Source organism: Ixodes scapularis, unplaced genomic scaffold (assembly GCF_016920785.2).
Source record: "Ixodes scapularis isolate PalLabHiFi unplaced genomic scaffold, ASM1692078v2 ptg001080l_1__unscaffolded, whole genome shotgun sequence".
Classification (NCBI taxonomy): Eukaryota; Metazoa; Arthropoda; class Arachnida; order Ixodida; family Ixodidae; genus Ixodes; species Ixodes scapularis.
In genome coordinates this window covers 137,396-152,365 of record NW_024610096.1, presented here as the reverse complement: position 1 = coordinate 152,365, position 14,970 = coordinate 137,396, and the positions used below count along the sequence as shown (strand labels likewise).

The 14,970-nt window shown below is 49.5% G+C and overlaps 2 non-coding genes across 2 annotated transcripts; both read right to left on the bottom strand.

Moving 5' to 3' along the window:
• Positions 1–1,427: 1,427 nt before the first annotated feature.
• Trnad-guc lies at positions 1,428–1,499 on the bottom strand. Its single transcript has one exon. It is a non-coding gene; the product is annotated as a tRNA-Asp (tRNA).
• A 10,020-nt stretch (positions 1,500–11,519) lies between these two features.
• On the bottom strand, positions 11,520–11,591 carry Trnad-guc. The gene has a single exon. It is a non-coding gene; the product is annotated as a tRNA-Asp (tRNA).
• Between the last annotated feature and the right edge of the window lie 3,379 nt (positions 11,592–14,970).

The following is a 14,970-nucleotide window of genomic DNA, read 5'->3' as shown; positions in this document are numbered from 1 at the left end:
TCACCCGTTTAAACCAGTTTTATAACTAAGCACATACGAAAGGGCCTGAGTGTCATTCACTCACGACGAGTCCTTGCGCTGGCGACCATCCGCGGGGATGCGGGGCTTGGGCGGTGCTCTTCGGTGCCTCTTGGGTCCCATGTGGTGCCAGGGCAGTTCGCCCCCGCCTTCGTCTTCGGGAGCGGTCTCGGCGAGAGCATCGTCCAGCTGCCGCTTGCCAGCCAGGATGGTCTCGGCATCCATGGCTTCCGTTGTTCTGCTGTCGGCTTCCTGGGGCTGCTGGTCGTCCCCGGCGTTGGCCCCGGACGTTACCGGACTCTGCGTCGTCCGGGAGGAGGGCTGGGTGGTGCTAGCCGCATTTCTCCCAGACTCAGCGGTCGACGCTAGTGGTAGGCGTTGCACTCGGGTGGATGCCTCGACCTGAGTGGCCGGGCGGACGTCCGGGCTCGTGTCCTTGGGATCTGCGGTGGGAGGTGCGATTCCTCCGGCCGCGTCTTCCGCCTCCGCCTCGTCCATTTGCAGGTCGCTCGTAACGTCGTCCACCCGTTTTTGCGCTATGGTAGCGTAAGTGCGGACGCAGTCTGCACTCTCGTGGCCAAACCGGTGGCACTCCGTGCACCTGGGGACGTGGCAGTCTCTCCTGATGTGCCCCTTGCGTCGACAGCGGAGGCACAGAGGAGCTCGTCCGGGAACTAGCACGAGGACTTTGCACCCCTCGAGACGAATCTCATGAGGGATGTCATCCACCGTGACGCCGTCTCTCAGGGTCATCTGGACGACCCTCGTGTTGGTCTCGACGCCCTCGAAGCCTCTCTCGCGGAAGTGTTCGCGGCTGACGTCCGAGACCTTCCCGTAGCGCTCGAGTTCTCGACGTACCTGGCAACTGGACACGTCGTAAGGGATCCAGTGAAGCCGCAACTTGACTTCGGTGTTGGCGGGGTCAAGGACCAGGCACCGCCCACCTTTCACTCGCAGCTCCTTGGCGTCGAGTAGGCACTGCTTCGCTGCCAACGTGTGCATGCGAAGCATCCACACGTGGTTCATCTGGTGGGCACCCGCCGACGCCAACTCGGGAAGCACCTTCAAACGCAGAAGTTCCTCTCGAAAATCTTGAATGCGATACGGCCGGTTGCGGACGTCGCAATGTAAAAAAACAGAATTTTTAGCGATGTATCCGTTGGGCAGGGGTGACAAAATAATCTTATAGTCAGCGGAGCCTTCAACATCAGATAAGCCACGGCCAGATACGGCCGCTGATACCGCTCCTTGGGAGCTCGTCATCCTGCGTCCGAACACTTCGGTGGTCGGCCACAGACTCTACCACTATACTAACGAGGAGAGACGGGAATAGCGGGACGGAAACTCTAGCGCAATATGGGCTTTTCAATAAAGTAAAACAAAAAACTGGGTGTAAAAAAAAATATATGCTCCCCGTCGGGGAATCGAACCCCGGTCTCCCGCGTGACAGGCGGGGATACTGACCACTATACTAACGAGGAGTTTTTTTTTTTTTTTTTTTTTTCTTTATTGCGCACAAGTCGCACATCACACATTAAAAACCCATGTACTCCGACTTGGAGCCGTCCGTAGGATTAAAATTCCTTCATTCCTGTTAGTTCTTCTAACAGGTTAAACCACTCTGGCGGGGTTTCAAAACGTTCAACAACGCTCTTCACTTGGACAACAAGTTCGACAAAAAACAGGCGGGCCGACTTAGGGTGCTGCTCTGCGTGGCGCACCGCCATGCGAGACTTCCAAAGGCTATGCAATCCTAATACCATAAACATATCATAGGGTACGCTTTGATGCTTTTCCACCGGGAGGAAGCGAATTGAAAAAGGATTGACCTGTAAATCCTTTTTCAAAGTCCGCTGCAAAACGTCCCAGAAGAACACTGCATCCCAGCAGTACAAGAATGCATGTTCAATCGTCTCCGGTTGTTTGCAAAGTAGACAATTTACACTCCATGGGACGTAAATGCCTCGTCTATCGAGCCATACCTTCACAGGCAACGTTTCACTATGGAGGCGGAAGAAAAAGGTTTTGACACTAGGCGGGACGCACATTTTCTTTACCCGGGCAAGAACATCTTGTCCCGGACACGAAACATAAGGAAGTCTATACAACGGAGCAGGGAATAACAACTCGAGGAGGTCGCGCGTCAACTTTTTGCGCGATACTGTTGATAAATATTCCCGTGAAAATCTTACGTCCAAAAAATGAAAGGCTTCTATAACTTCCTTTATAAACCCAACTGGTTTGGCTGGGGGCCCCGAGTCTGACGCGACAAAAAAGGACGGTAAGGCGTCCCTGAGCCTTGTCTGAAACATCGTTCGTAAAAGGGGGTGTCGCTGATCACGCAGAAAAAGAAACCGCGACACAGTTTGACGAATAAAAAGATGCGACAGTCCAACCCCTCCCTTGGACACATGACGAAACAGATTGTCCCGACACATCGGCTCGCTTGATGACAACCAGATAAATAGTGCGAACACGCGGTGCATCTTCTGGATATAGATTCTGGGGCAGCATAGCACCTGTAGGACATACCAAATCTTCGCGGTCAGGAAGATGTTACACACGGTTGCTCGCGTAAAAATAGACAGGTCACGATTACGCCATGAGGCGGTGCGTTTCTTTATGTCCTCAACGGCATTTTCCCAGTAAGGCTTTGTTTTCCTCAGGTGCTGTAGTGGGACTCCCAGATACTTGCACGGGGTGCACTGCCATCGAATACCTTCGTACAAAGCTGGTGTTGTAGCCCAAGTACCGTGCCAAACGCCGGAGCACTTATCGAGGTTCACTACGGCACCCGTGGAGGCGCAAAATGACTGTGTCAGTTTTAAAACTTCCTCTACGCTTCTTTTGTCACTACAAAATACGGCAATATCATCTGCGTAAGACAACACTTTTGTCTCAACTGAGTCCATTCTAAAACCGTGCACTTTTTCACTTTGAATAACACTCAGACAAAAGGGCTCTAAGTACAACGCAAACAACAACGGTGACATGGGACACCCCTGTCTCACGGAGGAAGATACAGGTATTTTAGGGGTCAAAGAATTATTGATAACTAATTGTGTAACACACCCAGCGTACGACATGCGTGCTCCCTCCAAAAGAACTGCCCCTACATTACCGCGTTCTAGCACTTTCCAGAGCACCTCGTGTCGGACACGATCAAAGGCCTTCTGTAAGTCTATCTGCAGCATCGCCACTTGGCCTCCTTCGTTGCTAACAGTGTCTAAAATTGTTCGTGCGACATGTATGTTTGTTTGGATACACCTTCCCCGTATGCCACATGTTTGGTGTTCACCTACTAAATTACATATGACTTGCTGGAGTCTCTTAGTTAAAACCCGTGCAAAAATTTTATAATCGACGTTGCATAAAGTGATCGGTCGGTACTCACTTACGCGCCTTGCCGCATTCGCGTCAGTGCCTTTCGGTATAAGCACAGTATACGTTTTCAGAAAGGAAGGTGGTAATGCTTTGAATTCATACGCCTCGCGAAAGACTTCCAGAAAAAAAGGGGCTACTAAATCTTTGAACTTTTGATAAAATTCGGCACTTATGCCGTCAGGTCCGGGCGTTTTATGCGCCGGCAAACCATCTATTGCACGTTCTATTTCTCCGAGCGTAATTGGTTCCTCCAACCACTCTTTTTCATCATCTGTAAGCTGTGGTGTTCCTTGGAGTAAGCTGTCAATCTCATCCGTGTTAATCTGCTGCTGGCAGCCTCCAAATAGCTGTTTATAATATTCAAGAAAGGCATTCTCTATAAACGTTTTGTCACCACTTATAGTACCATTGTGACTAATCATCGTGATTTCCTTATCTTGCGCGTACTTTCTTTCTTCGGCCAGGGCACGTCGAGTGGGCTGCTCGCCCAACAGAAACTTATCTGCTCTAGCTCGCACGATCGCACCGCGATAACGCTCTTGGTGTAAGTTATCTAACTGGCTTCTCACTTTTTTTATTTCTGCCACGTTCGTGCACGGGTTTTTATCTTCTTTTTCAAAAAGTTCATGCCAATACTTCTGCAATTCTTTCTCCTTCTTTTTTGACACGTACTTTAAGTAGGAAGACCTTTCAATTGCCGTTTGTTTGACCTCTTCTTTAAAATATTCCCATTTTTCAAGGAAGGATGTTTCTTTTCCGGAGGCAATTTTCTTTAGCGTCTCTATTGCGCTCTCAACAAAAACAGCGTCGTCTAGCAACCGGTTGTTCATTTTCCACAAGCCCCAACTAAATTTGTTCTTAGGCTGCTTGTTGTTTCCCAGAGTCACAGTGACTAAGCAATGATCTGTGAAAAAAAGGGGCTTCACGACGTAGCCTGATACATTGGTGATTACTTCGGCCGACATGTAGATTCGATCTAGACGCGCGTTAGATGACCTTTGAAAATGAGTAAAACGGAGAGTGTCGCGATTGGCCCTCGAGCGCGCTACGTCTTCCAGATCGTGTTCTTGCAACATTTCGGTTAGTAATTCTACGCTGCTATCTCGGTACGACACGCCTGAACTTCGATCAGCCTGGCTGCATACGCAATTGAAGTCTCCCAAAAGAACCACTATTCTGTCGCACTGCATGTACGAGCTTAGAAACTGAAAGAACAATACTCTCTCGTTCGCTCTGTTGGGCGCATAGATGCACATGACTCGCCAGTCACGGTTAAATAAAGTGAAGTCGCACAAAACAAAGCGCCCCAGCTCATCAACGACGACATTCAAGTCTCGCAGTGGCACTGACTTTGCCAAAAACAAAAAACAGCCTGCCGACATCCCATTCGAGTGACTGACGCACACCTCGTAACGGCTCAAGAAAGGCCGCAGCGCTTGTTCTATTTCGTCGTCGGAGGCCATTTTTGTCTCCTGGAGCGCTAGAAAATCAATTTTCTCTTCAGCCAGTAGCCGCTGCAGCTGGTATTGTTTCTTCCGTGCGTTTAAGCCACGTACGTTTAAAGTCGCGAATCGTACGGACTCGTTAAATAAAAAACTGCTCGAGTCGTTGAGCATTGAAATTAAATCGAATAGAAAGGAACGCTGCCCAACTGAGCCTCATCCTGTATCCGGAGACTTAAAACACCGGGGTGATTGTGGAAACTCACAGCGAGTCTTCTTTGCGACGGTCTTCCGTCGAAAAACGCGGTTTCACTGCACGACTCTTTTTGGGTGCAGTCCCATGAGTAGCAGTCCCGCTGGCTGGTTCTGGTGCAACAGCCGGTCGCTTCCCGGTCAGACTTGAGTCCATGTCGACGTCTTTGCTGTCGTCCGCTCCTCCGTTGCTGTCGTCGTGTTCAGGATGGCCTACCGTCGTTGCCGCACGTTCACGATACGCTTTCTGACCGTCGAGCTGCTCCTTCGTTCCCTCACCGGTCAAGACTTGCACCTGCACCGTCGCCTCAGGATCCTGTGATGGAGTCGCTGCGTCAGGGTCCCCGTCGTCGTTGGGTTTCGACGCTCCGCTTGGTTCCGTCCGTGTCAGGGCGGCGGGCGGTGACCCTCCTACGGCTTCCTCGGCTTCAGCGTCGTCCATGACGTAGTCGGAATTGTCCTCCGACTTGCGGTCTCGGGCGATAGAAGCGTACGTCTTAACACAGTCGTCCGTCTCGTGGCCGTACCGGTGACAGTCTGTACAGCGCGGGACGCGGCAGTCTCGTCGGATGTGCCCCTTCCGCCTGCATCTAAGACACAGCGGGGCCCGTCCTGGTACGACAACAAGGACCTTGCATCCTTCCAGACGGATTTCATGGGGGAGGCTGTCGGTGGTGTAGCCTTCCTTGAGGGTCAGGCGTACAGACCGGGTGTTCGACTCGACAGCCTCAAAACCCTTCTCCCGGAAGAAGTCTCTGGTTATGTCAGACACCTTGCCATACCGCTCCATTTCTTTCTTTACTTGGCAGTTCGGTACGTCGTAAGGCACCCAATGCAGCTTGAGTTTGACCGCCGCGTTGGCGGGGTCCAGCACGAGGCAACGCCCCCCTTTCACGGTCAACTCTTTTGCATCCACTAACCTTTGCTTCGCTTGGAGCGTGTGCAGTCGGAGCATCCACACGTGATTCATTTGGTGCGGCCCCGCCGACGCCAGGTCTTTCAGCACCTCCAGCCGCCGCAGTTCGTCGCGAAAGTCTTGGATCCGGTATGGCCGGCCTTTCACATCGCAGTGAAGAATAACAGAGTTGGTGGCAACGTATCCAGTAGGCAGAGTGGGCAGGATGATCTTGTATTCCTCCGGGTTTCCAGAAACAGATGTACCACGGCCTGACACGGCCGTTTTTGCCGCTCCGACGGAGCACATGATAACACGTCCGTCGCGCTCGGCAGCCGGAAGTGGAATCTATACTAACGAGGAGAGACGGGAATAGCGGGACGGAAACTCTAGCGCAATATGGACTTTTCAATAAAGTAAAACAAAAAACTGGGTGTAAAAAAAAAAAATATGCTCCCCGTCGGGGAATCGAACCCCGCGGTCTCTCGCGTGACAGGCGGGGATACTGACCACTATACTAACGAGGATTTTTTTTTTTTCTTTATTGCTTGATTTTGGCAGGTACAAGGCAATAACATACACTCAAAATAAGAGGCTAAAAAACCATCAGCTCACCTGGCTGACGCAAACATGTTAAAATTCTTTGAGGTTAGCAAGCCCCTCAAGAAGTGGTAACCATTCAGGCCAAGGTTGTTGGGCCCTATACACTTCCTTCATAAAGCACATTTGCTCTGCAAAATACTTGTGCACAGGACGCAGATCGACGTCTGCATGGCGCACGGCCATGCGACACCGCCACAAACTGTGAAGGCCCAGCAGCATGACCATGTCTAGAGGTACACCGTCATCCCCCCTAACAGGTAAAAAACGAATTCCATGTGGCGTAAGAGGCAGGTACTTTTTGAGCGTTCTTTGCAGGACGTCCCAGAAAAACACTGCATCCCAGCAATCTAGAAAAACATGTTCTATTGTTTCTTGCTTTTTGCATAATATGCAGTTATCGGTCCAGGCAACAGGCACTCCCTTCTCCACTAGCCATGCTTTGACAGGTAAGGTTTGGCTATGCAACTTGAAAAAAAAAAATATTGGTTGAGGCGGGAATGACCATTCTTTTGACACGTTTTAACACGTCCTGCCCTGGGCCTTCAGTGAAAAACATACGATACGAAGGAGTGCGAAAAATTAAATCAATAATGTCTTTTGTCAACCGTTTCCGCGAGACACCGCACAAGTATTCCAAAGAAAAGCGCGTTGTTAAAAACTGATAAGCACCAACGACTTCTTTTAGATAACCGCGTACAGAACCGCTGACGTCTATGCCGGACGACACAATGAACTCAGGAAGAGCGCTGCGCAGCCTCGCTTGAATGACCGTGCATAAAAAAGGATCTTTCTGGTCTCGAAGAAATAAAAATCTATTAACCAATTGCCTTACAAACAAATTGGAAAGCCCCAGACCGCCAACAATGACCATTCGGAAAAGATTCGTTCGGCTCGTCCTCTCCCATACCGAGCTCCAAATGAAGAGGGCAAACACACGATGAATGCGGTGAACGTTAATACGTGAACAATGCAACACCTGCAACACGTACCAAATCTTCGCAGCAAGAAATGTGTTACACACAGATGCACGCGCGAAGATTGATAAACCATGGCCTCCCCACTTGTTCGCCTTCGCGCGCAAAGCCTCAGTTTCATCGCGCCAGAATTCGTCAGTGTTGCGATAGTGATTCAGTGGTACCCCAAGATACCGAGACGGCGAATCCGTCCACGTAATGCGTTCATACACAGTCGGCGTAGAAGGCCAATCGCCGTGCCAAAGACCCACACACTTTTCAAAGTTTACAGAACTGCACGTACGGTCGCAAAACATTTCTATCAACTCTATGGCTTTCTTTACACTGCCCTTGTCGCTACAAAAAATTACTACGTCGTCCGCATATGAGAAGATGCGGACTTCAACAGTTTGCAACTTAAAACCTCGAATGTAACTACTATGAATAACGCTTAAACAAAATGGTTCAAGAAAAATACAAAAAAGCAACGGCGAAATCGGACAGCCTTGTCTCACGGAAGAAAGGAGAGGAACGCGCTCAGTCACACATTTGTTCACCACAAGTCGAGTGGCGCAATTTTTGTATGCCATACGTATACCATCAGACAAAACTGCCCCTACATTTACATGATCTAAAATAGCAAAAAGAATTTCATGGGACACGCGGTCGAAGGCCTTTTCCAGGTCGACCTGTAACATTGCCACTCTTCTTTCCATAGTGTCGCAACATTCCAAAATACTTCGTGCAACGTGCACGTTCGTTACAATACTCCTGCCCTTTATGCCGCACGTCTGGTGCGGGCCGACGATAATGCTAATGACACTTTGTAATCGTTCCGCTAGTACTTTCATGAAAATCTTGTAATCTACATTGGTCAGTGTAATAGGGCGGTAAGAACCAACGGAACGGAGTTTCAAGCGGTCTTCAGTCTTGGGAATAAAAATCGTGTGCGTGCACAAAAACGACGGGGGCAAAGCATTAAGAGTATACGCTTCGATAAACACACAATGCAAAAACGGGGCAAGCTGGTCTTTGAAAGCTTTATAAAATTCTGCTCCTAAACCATCAGGGCCGGGTGACTTTCCCGGTTTCAAGTTGTCGATGGCCTTTTCTACTTCCCACAACATTATAGGTTGTTCTAACTTTTCTTTTAGTTCGTCTACCAGCTTCGGCATTAATGGCAAATAAAAACTCCGAAACCCGTTTTCTTTAGGCTCACGATAACTGAACAATTCTTTATAGTACTCTACGAACACGCGTTGTATGTTCACGTTATCGCTCGTCAGAACCCCTTGATACGAAATTTCCGTGATTTCATTTTGACTCGCATACTTTCGTTCCGCGCCTATCGCCCTTTTCGTGGGTAGCTCCCCAAGCGATAACCGGTTCCATCGCGCTCGCAGCATGGCCCCCTTGTATTCTTCGGTATCAAGAATTTCGAGGCGCTTTTTGATACTGATAATTTCCTCCGAAAAAAAACCTGGCGATAGGCATTCTTCCAACATCAGCCTTTGAAGAAGGCTGTTTAACTCGCGCGATTCTTTCTTTTCGTTATGCTTCAATAAGCCGGAGTGCTCGATGGAAGTAAATTCTATTTCCTGTTTAAACAACTCCCATTTTACTCCAAATCCTTGCCCTTTTGCGCTCGCTGAATCTTCAAGATTTTTTCGGACCGCTTGTACAAAAGGCTCGTCTTCAAGAAGTTTGGAATTAAATTTCCACAAGTCCCACGTGAACTTTTTAGGCGTATCTTTGGAGGAACAAATTAAAAAAGAAACAAGGCAATGATCACTGAACGACACGTGATCAACGGCGTATTGCTTGCACGCTCTTACAAGGTCGAGGGAGACATACGCTCCATCCAAGCGTGCATGACTCGCACCCTGGAAATGCGTGTACTTTAAACCCCTACCGCGAGACACGCAGTGCGCAACGTCTTCTAAATCGAACCGCTGAAGCATGTCGCACAAAAACACGGTGTTCGCATCCCGAAACCTCACGCTATTTGACCTATCCTGCGGCGCGCACACACAATTAAAATCGCCTAATAATATAACTAACCGATCAGTTTGAACGTACTTTTCAATAAACTCGAAAAAAAAATAAACGTTCCTCCGTCTTAATAGGGGCATAGATGCACACCACACGGAATTTGTAGTTGGAAAAAATAAAATCGCACAAGACAAAGCGCCCCGAATCACTACTAACGACTTGTTCGACGGTTCCGATAGATTTCTTTAGAAATAAAAGACAACCCCCCGACGCCCCCCTAGCGTGGCTGACGCACACGTCATACCTCGTTTCAAAAAGCCGTACCATGTTCTCCGTCTGGGCCTCGCCTTCCATTTTCGTCTCCTGGACCGCGACTATGTCCAGGTCATTCTCAATAAACAAGCGGTTTACCTGGTATTGGCGACGCCTGGCACAAAAGCCGCGCACGTTTAACGTGCCCACCCGTAAAGATCGTTCAAGGTTCATGAACGCTTGAAAAGGAGACGGAGAACATGGTAGGCTCGCAAAAAAAGAATGGCCCTCGCGCAAGAAAATGCCGAAGGAAACGAAAACTACGGTTGACACTTGCACTGCCGGTTAGGCTCAAAAAGACTCACAGGGAGTCCTTTCTGCGACGATCGACCGGCGGGACACGCGGCTTCGCCACGACCCGGAACTTTTTGATTCCTGGCACAGGCAACCCGCTGGCGGCCATTCCGGCGGTTGCAGCTGGTGCTGGCGCAGGGTCCCTCGGTCGCTTGAGAGTAGAGTCCATGTCTGTGTCCTGGCACTCTTCCACTCCGGCCTCGCTGTTTGGCCCCCCGGGATGGCCGGGCTTCGTTGCCGATGGACCGCCACCGGAAAGTGCTGGCTCATGGGGCAGGCGCTTTTTAGTGTCGTCGCTGGGCGTGACTTGCGCTTCGGGTTTCTCCTCGGGGTTGCGCACGAAGGACGCTGCGTCAGGGTTGCCGTCGTTGTTGGGCGTGGGCGTACCACTAGGCTCCGTCGATGGCAGGGTGACGGGCGATGACCCTCCGACGACTTCCTCTGCCTCCGCGTCGTCCATGACGTAGTCGGTGTTGTCCTCCGACTTGCGGTCACGGGCGATAGACGCGTAGGTTTTGACGCAGTCTTCTGCTGCGTGGCCGTACCCGTGGCATTCCGTACAGCGAGGGACGCGGCAATCTCGCCGGATGTGGCCCGTACGCCTGCACCTGAGGCACAGTGGGGCCCGTCCTGGCACAACGACGAGGACCTTGCAGCCTTCCAGACGAATTTCGTGGGGGAGGCTGTCGACGGTACAACCGTCCTTGAGAGTCAGGCGAACCGTCCGGGTGTTTGACTCGACCGCCTCGAAACCCTTTTCCCTGAAGAGGTCCCGCGTTATGTCAGTCACTTTGCCGTACCGTTCCATCTCCTTTTTTACGTGACAGTTCGGCACGTCATAGGGCACCCAGTGTAGCTTGAGCCTTACTTCCACGTTGGCGGGGTCCATTACGAGGCACCGCACCCTTTTACGGTTAGCTCTTTACCGTCCATTAACCTCTGCTTTGCTGCAAGCGAAGCCAGCCGTAGCATCCAGACATGGTTCATCTGATGCGGTCCCGCCGACACCAGATCTTTCAGCACTTGCAGCCGCAGCAGTTCGTCGCGGAAGTCTTGAATCCGGTATGGCCGGCCCTTCACGTCGCAGTGCAGAAACACACAGTTCATGGCGATGTATCCGTTCGGCAAGGGAGGCAAAATAACTTTGTATTCGTCAGGGTTTCCAGAGGCAGAATTAACAGCATTACCACGGCCAGACGCGGCCGCTGTCACCGCTCCTACGGAGCTCATGATACGTCCGTTCGCTTCGGCTGCCGGAAGTGGAATCCTACTATACTAACGAGGAGAGACGGGAATAGCAGGACGGGAACTCTAGCGCAGCATGGACTTTTCAATAAAGTAAAACAAAAAACTGGGTGTAAAAAAAAAAATATGCTCCCCGTCGGGGAATCGAACCCCGGTCTCCCGCGTGACAGGCGGGGATACTGACCACTATACTAACGAGGAGAGACGGGAATAGCGGGACGGGAACTCTAGCGCAGCATGGACTTTTCACTAAAGTAAAACAAAAAACTGGGTGTAAAAAAAAAAAATATGCTCCCCGTCGGGGAATCGAACCCCGGTCTCCCCCGTGACAGGCGGGGATACTGACCACTATACTAACGAGGAGTTTTTTTTTTTTTTTATTTCTTTATTGCAGGAGGAATGCAAAAACGGCAATGTCACTTTAAAAAAAAATACTCTGCAAGACTTATTGCAGGGTACGTTAAAATCCTCGCATTTCGAGGAGCGGTTTACAAATTTCTAGCCACTCGGGTTTCGTTTTACGGTTTGAAAAAACACTTTCCACTTGCTTAACAAGGCTGAAAAAATAATGATGCACTTCTTTCACACTAGGGTCGGCATGACGGACCGCCATGCGCGACCTCCAAATACTGCACAAAGCCAACAACATAATCATATCAAAAGGTATGCCATCATCGTTACTCACATTCAAGAAACGTATAACTGATTGGCTAATGCACAGTTGTTTCTTCAACGTGCGCTGGAGCACGTCCCAAAAAAATACCGCATCCCAGCAAAAAATGAAAACGTGCTCGATAGTCTCAGGTTTCTTACATAAAATACAGTCTACCGACCACGGAACATCAATACCCTTTCCTTGAAGCCACACCTTAACGGGCAGTGTATTGGAATGCAGTTTAAAAAAGAACGTTTTAACGGAAGGGGGAACGCACATATTCTTCACTCGCTTGAGCACATCTTGGCCCCCGCTACAGACTACAGTTCTATACAACGGGTTTGGAAACAAACTTATCAATAACTCGCGTGTAAGTGTTTTCTTGCTAACAGCAGACAAATACTCAAAAGAAAAACGGGCAGACAAAAATAACACTGCGTCTACCACCTCCTTTTGATATCCCACTAATCTCTTAAGTTCGCCGCCATGGGACGAAACGAGAAAAGATGGCAAATGAGGAGACAATTTGGTTTGTATAAATGTACGTATGAAAGGATGCTCTTGGTCTCGTAGAAAAAAGAATCGGGACACAATCTGTTTGCAAAACAAATGCGAGAGACCGAGACCACCGTGACGAATCCGATGGAAAAGATTGTCTCTCCTCATCGGCTCCCACTTTGAATTCCAAATAAACGTGGCAAAAACACGGTGAAATTTCTGCACATTCAAGCGAGCACAATGAATGGCCTGCATCACGTACCATAATTTTGCAATGAGAAAAATATTACATACTGTCGCTCTGGCAAATATGGACAGCTCACGCTGCTTCCAACGGGAAGCGCGTCTGTCCAGGTCGGCGGCGACTCCCGACCAATAGGATTTGCTTTGCCTGTAACATTTTAGTGGCACACCGAGGTAAGTGCACGGCACACGGTCCCAACACACCCCTTCAAACACCGAAGGGGTTGTGGCCCACTCTCCGTGCCAAAACCCACGGCACTTGCTCAAATTTATGGCTGCCCCTGTAGCCTTACAGAAGTCTGTTGCCAACTTCACAGCCGCGCTAATACTTGGCTTATCGCTACAAAAAACCGCGACATCATCTGCATAGCTCATGACTTTTATCTCCTCATTTTCCATCCGGAATCCGTGACATTGATTACTGTTCTGAACACTTAAACAAAAAAGTTCCAAATAGAGGTTAAACAATAACGGCGACAAGGGACATCCTTGTCTTACGGATGTTCGCACACGTATCGGTTCAGTCAATTCCCTGTTCACAATGAGCCTAGTGGTACACTCTTGGTACGCCATTTTAACCCCGTCCAAAATACGCTCGCCCACATTCACGTGCTTTAAAACATCAAAAAGGACATCGTGCTTAACACGATCGAAAGCCTTATCTAGGTCCAGTTGAAGCATGGCAACTTGGCCCATGCCATCGTCACATGCCTCCAAAACAGTTCGGGCAACGTGCACATTCGTCAAAATCGATCGACCCTGTATCCCACAGGTCTGATGATCTCCAATGAGCTGGCAGGCAACACTCTGGAACCTCCCCGCTAGGATTTTAGCAAAAACCTTGTAATCTACATTACACAGAGTTATCGGGCGGAAACCAGTGACTTGACGTCATCGCAACGTCATCGCTTTTGGGAATTAACACAGTGTATGTACGTGAAAAAGACGGCGGCAGTACTTTCCTTTCGTATGCCTTACAAATCACTTCTAAAAAAAGCGGAGCGATTACGCTTTTGTATTTCTTATAAAATTCGGCGCATAGCCCGTCCGGTCCTGGCGTTTTCGAGCTCGGCAAATCGTCTATTGCTCTCTCGACCTCTTGAAGAGTGATCGGCTCTGTGAGGTTTTCCTTCTCCTCTTCCGTTAGTTGCGGCAGGGACTCTAGAAGTTTTCCACACATAGGGTCCTGCCTTCCTTTAACTTGGGTTTCGAAAACTTGCCTATAGTGTGCGACAAAAGCCTGCTCAATACTACTTGGGCTCGTGTTAATCACTCCGTTGTACTCGATTTCGCCACTTTCGTTGCGAAGCGCGAACCTTTTCTCATCCGCCAAAGACCGTTTAGTAGGCTGTTCTCCCATCAAGTACTTCTCTGATCGAGCCCGAACAATGGCTCCGCGGTAACGCTCTTGATGAAAATGCGTCAGGCGTTGCTTAACCGTTTCCAAATCTTTAAGAGCTGTGCCGGGTCGCTCACACTCAGCTCTTGACAGAGCTTGCAAATCTTCGATTAAACCACGTTCGTCGCAACGCGCCTCGTACGCTAAAATCGACGACCTTTCGATAGCGAGCATCTTCACTTCCTGTTTGATGAGCTCCCACGTCTCGAATATATCGTCCCTTGCGGTTTTAAAAAGCGTTTTGAAGACGTTATCTACCGCTGCAAGAAAACTTTCATCATCAAGCAGTTTTGTATTAAGCTTCCACAGCTTCCAGTTAAACTTGGCCTTCGGCGGCGCTTTTTCGCCGATCGTTGTCGAAATCATGCAATGATCCGAAAAAAACACAGGTGTGACGCGATACTTTCTTAACACTGCTGCCGCGGAGGCCGATACGTATACTCTATCGAGGCGCGCATGAGACGACGCTTGGAAATGGGTGAAACGAATCTCGCTCGTTTCGTTCGTCACCGTTCCGGCGTCAACCAAGTCAAAGTCTTCAACCAGTTCGCTTAAAACTTGCGCACTCTTGTCACTGCTCCGCCTCAGGGGCGTTCTGTCTGCTGCCCTTACAACGCAGTTAAAATCGCCCAACAACACAATCGTTTTATCACAATCTAGAAAACGGCGTAAGCCAATAAAAAAGGAAACACGGTCTTTAACCGTACTAGGCGCATACACACAAACAATTCGCCACTGAAAAGACGCTAAAGAAAAATCGCACATGATGAACCGCCCTTCCGTGT